This window comes from Balaenoptera acutorostrata, chromosome 2, assembly GCF_949987535.1.
Source record: "Balaenoptera acutorostrata chromosome 2, mBalAcu1.1, whole genome shotgun sequence".
NCBI lineage: Eukaryota > Metazoa > Chordata > Mammalia > Artiodactyla > Balaenopteridae > Balaenoptera > Balaenoptera acutorostrata.
Window position 1 is genome coordinate 93,904,395 of NC_080065.1, and position 5,147 is coordinate 93,909,541.

Below are 5,147 nucleotides of genomic sequence, written 5' to 3' on the forward strand. Positions count from 1 at the left end.
ACCTGCCAGTTTGAGTGGAAGAGGTACCATTTTCCTTTAAGCTGCAGGTTGCCTTCTGTTCAGATCCTCAAGCATCAAGGTCAGGTCCTGTTCAGAATAACTGAATGTTAATTGACTTGCTGGGAATTTACGTGCATTATCTTGTTTACACCAATGTTCTGCTGGCAGTTTGTAAATCATTCTCTCCGGCGGGCTCTGACGTGGATTTGAAGTTTGTTTCTGTTTTATAGGAGCTGGGTTAATCTCTAGCTATGCTAGAGGGTTAGAGAAATTAGATAGAATGGGGGGGGACCTCTCCCCCCCACACTCCTGTATCATAAATGATTATCACAATTGCCAGGGATTGTGGAGACTGCATTTACCTCCAGGTAAGAAACAGACTGGCTATATAATTAGGCTAGCACTTTCTGGGGAGATTTTTTGGTTCTTTACCTTTGCCAAATGTATATAGGCTACTGCTTGCTTGAGCATCCCCTTGGCAACTAACCAACACACACACACGCATACACACGCAGGGGCACAGACTGGCTGGCACACTCATAAAGACCATGCAAGGTGACCTCAGTGATTTGTATGGCTACCCCTTGCCATGGTCCATTTCTCAATGCGTTGGGCAGTCTTCCAAACACACAGCAGCTCTCTATGCAGTAATCACTTGACATCATTGAAACCCCAAGCAGAAGATATACAGTTCCCATGCACCTTGCTCTGTTTTTGGTCTGTATTAACTGTAATCCCACTGTTGCTTATTTTTCTTGCCACTGATTGGCTACGTAACTTTGGGCAAGTCACTGTGCTTCAATTTCCTTATCTATACAATTAAGTGGCTGTACCTTTTAGCTATAGCCTGGGTTTCACGCTTTTTCCTTTGGTTCTAGGAAGTAAAACTGTTGCCAGCTCCCAGGCTGTTCATCAGGGACCTGAAGCCTGGAGCTGCAATGCTATAGTGAAAACTGTAGTGGCCTCAGAGGGTTTGTTTGGAATTCCAGATCTGCCTTTAACTTAACGTGCATTTTATCTTTGGCAAATCTCTTGGATTTTCAGTTTCCACATCTGAAAAATGGAGATGAATATCCTATCTTGCTAACCCTGCAGGGCTGTGATGAGAATGTATTGCACTCAGAAAAGTGCTAATCAGTACAGAGGCTGATACATTACCAGGTTTTTCTGATCTGTCCTTTTAGTCAGGGAGGTGGCATCAAGCTGGTCCCAGTCCCTGAGTATCCGCAGTTAGCCACAGCTGCATTGCAGAATCCTATAGAGATATGATTCCCAGGCTACCCTCAACACCACCCAAGCAGAGCTTCTAGGGGAAAGGATCAGGCATATGAAATGGACATGAAGGCTGATTTGAGAACTAGTGATCTGAAGACAAGGAAATCTTACCACTCTCTTGATCTGAAATCCTAATATTCATTGTGTATAACAGGATGTCTCTTCTCACATCTGATGCCTGAGGTGTGGTGCCGACAAGGATAGAGTGTGTAAGGGGCTGTCCTGCTGTCACCTTCTTACTAAGCTTGACAGATATACCTTCTAGTCTTGAATCTTGGTTTCCTTCCCCTTATATTAAGTGGAAATCATCTCTGACACAACTGTTGGAAATGAACTTCCCCAAAACTACATATCTTTTGGGAAAGTGTTCAACTTGAACTGTATTTACCCTCTCTAAGCCCTCTTTAAAGCACTAACTAGGGCACAGTGGAACTTCATCTGTTGTCATTTGGAGCACTCCAGTATTAGGAGATGATAGAAAAAGGAGGAGAGGAAATAGAGAGGAGCCACAAAAATCCGTTTCTACTTAGACCATTTTGTTACCTGCTAGAGTCTGTTTGGAACTGACAGCAGTTAGTTAAGTTCTGTGCCTGAGGAACAGCTTTGGAATGAGAACCTGGAGCCTAAGCAAATGGATTCACAAGCCACAAAGGCTTAGGCTTAGTCCTTCATTTCACTCTTCTGATCTAGTTCCACATGTCTGGGAGTGAACTCAGGCTAGATGTTTCAGAGCCACAGTCCCAGGCTGGCACCATTAAGAACCTCAGAGGAGGTGGAGGGATGGGGAGAAAAAAATACCACTATCCAGGGGCTTCCCTGGTGGCGCAGTGGTTGGGAGTCCACCTGCCAGTGCAGGGGACATGGGTTCGATCCCTGGTCCAGGAAGATCCCACATGCTGTGGAGCAACTGGGCCCGTGCACCGCAACTGCTGAGCCTGCGCTCTAGAGCCCACATGCCACAACTACTGAGCCCACGTGCCACAACTACTGAAGCCCACGCACCTGGATGCTGTGCTCCATCACGAGAGAAGCCACAGTAGTGAGAGGCCTGCGCACTGCAACAAAGAGTAGCCCCCACTTGCGGCATGTTCACTTTGAGCAAAAGAACAACAGATCCTTCTGCAAGAGAAAGAAAGAAAAAAAGCCCTCTTTCTTTAATCTAGCAGAAAAGAAGAAATTACCTCAGTGCGTGCTCCTACTAGTATAAATAGCACTATTAGGGAAAAAGCTTGTTTCTCCATGACTGAAAACCATTTAGGACACAGAACCTGGACTCCATCTCTTCTCTATTTCCCTGGTTACTTTAACACTGTGAGCTTTGGACTCCAGGGAGTAAGTCTAAAAATACTATAGCCTATTTGTTCAAAAGGTAACAAAGATGGAAGGGCCCTGCTTTTGCCTAAAGGGAAAAAAGGAATATAAAATCTTAATGTTTTCATTTTTGAACTCTAAACCAAAGTCAGACCTTGGAATATTCTTTATTTTTCTTTTTAATAGGCAATGTGAAGACATGGTAACACAAGTTCAAATGGCAGAACAGGAAATATATTGAAAAGTTATTCTCCCTTCCAACCCTGCCCACCAGCACTCCAGTTCCCCTTCCCTGAGGCTACCTCTGACGGCAGTTTCTTGTGGATCCTTCCAGAGATGATATTCTCTGCATATCGAAGTATGTGTGTTTGTGTGTGTGTGTGTGTGTGTTGATGTATTTATGCATGGGCACCTTCACAGAGCTCTGACTTCCTTCTTTTAACATGAATAGTTGCTTCCTATTCACACTCTCCTGCCCCTTGCTTTTCTTCACTTAAAAAGATGTCTTACTCGGGGAGGGCCAAACAGTCGGACTGGCTGCTGAGATGAGCGCTTCACTGGGGCAGTCTCCGCATATCATGGGGACATAGACGCTGCTGCCTTTGATTGGGCTTGGTCCTCATAGCTCCAGAAAGAAACAAGATCTCGATAAGCTCTATGAGCTGTAGTCCAAAGCGCGTTAGATTATGAACCAGTTTGGCCCCTCAGCCCCAATCAACCGGTCCAATCTCTCATCAATAAAACCGGATCCCGCTAGCACCCCTCCACAAAGCTCCATGGCCAATAGCACTACAGTGGTAAAGATCCCAGGCGCTACTGGGACGGGAGGGTGTCTCAGCCCTGAAAACGATCAGGTATTGACCAAGAAGAAATCACAAGACTTAGTAAGAGAAGTGGATCCTAATGAGCAATGGGATGAAGATGTGGAGGAGATGCTACTGCAGATTGCTGATGATTTATCGCGAGCGCGGTGACAGCAGCCTACCAACTTGCTCGGCATCGCAAGTCCAGCACCCTGGAGGTGAAAGATGTCCAGCTGCATCTAGAACGCCAGTGGAACATGTGGATCCCAGGGTTTGGCTCTGAAGAAATCCGACCCTACAAAAAAGCTTGCACCACAGAAGCTCACAAACAGAGAATGGCATTGATCCGGAAAACAACCAAGAAATAACACACGGAAAGGTCAGGGAATGGACAACAATGTATTTGGAGATACTTGAGCTGAGACCTCAGCTATCTCATCCTTGGATTTTTCTTTTTTAATGCTTTACAGAGAAGCATATATTTTTATTAGCAGTGCGGCAATATCTATAATGACTGACAGGATCTACCAAAAGAATAAAGCCCCCTACCCCAGAAAAAAAAAAAAAGATGTCTTAGAGACAATTTCATATTAGGACATAGAGACCAGTCTTCTTCATTTTAATATCTCTATAGAAGTGCACGGAGGTATGTATCATAATTTACTTAACCAGCTTCCTACTGGTGGGAACTTAGGCTCTTTTGATTCACTTGCTCCTACAATGTTGGAATGAATATTCTACATATACCTTATGGTGTAAAATATTTTTGAATCTTAAACTGCCATGATATAAATTGCTTCTCACATCTCTCCTCTTCAGTGGTTGCAAGTTTCTCCCAGGCTCAGCAGAAAACTTTAGCAGACTTAATTATATTTTATTTTTAAAATATTAACTATATGTCAGAGTACAGTGCTGATTTCTGGATGTGGGATTTCTCTCTGGTTTAGTTTAGCTGTTACCAACCTAGCCAGGGAAGACAAAAGTTTGATCTGTGTTTCCACATGGCCACTAGATCAGTCACTGAGCGAATGTGACCCTTTCTGCTACAGTGGTAAGGTCACAAAAGTCACCTTAACAACCTGAGGAAATCAATTCCAACAATATCTAGGAACCACCTCTGACTCAGGGCTTTCTGGATGCATAGAATTTCTGCCTCTGCATTGATAAGATCATACATATGTATGTACCAGAACTCAGGGTTCCCTAGCGCTCTAGTTTTCAACTCTGAATAAATAGAAACTGGAACACATTTGAAATGAGATTGAAGGCTCTGGGAATATTGGAGGTTGTACTTTTATTTCTTAAATAGCAAACACGTTTTGGGGATGGATAAATAGGGATCTAGCTACATAGGTATGGTGAGGTAATCCTTCCATCCATCAGGTGCAGGGCCATGCAAAGATACCAAGGTTGTCTTTAAAAGCTGGAAGTTTCCTACCTGAGGGCATAATTGCTAGAGAAGATTTGTTGTTTGATCGATAAAGGAAAAGGAAAGAGATATTGAGGAGGGGAGCAGGCAATATTGAGGTAGTGAAAAGAGTACAGGTTAAGAGTTAGAAGACTTGTACTTTAGTTCAAACCCTACATGATTTTAGTTAGGACCCAAGTCAGAAAGGCCAAGTCAAACTTAAGTAAAAAAGGAAAACTATTTGTTTTACAGAATTGTCTTGATTCAAGGATTTAAGAAGCATCAGTGCACCCAATCTCTCTTCAAGCTTTTGTCTGCTCTGTGTTGACTTTATTCTCACACTCCAAATG

The 5,147-nt window shown here is 43.5% G+C and overlaps 1 pseudogene; it reads left to right on the forward strand.

The window, feature by feature from the left end:
• The first annotated feature begins 3,257 nt into the window (after positions 1-3,257).
• Positions 3,258-3,804, forward strand: LOC103020937 (transcription initiation factor TFIID subunit 12-like; annotated as a pseudogene).
• Positions 3,805-5,147: the final 1,343 nt, after the last annotated feature.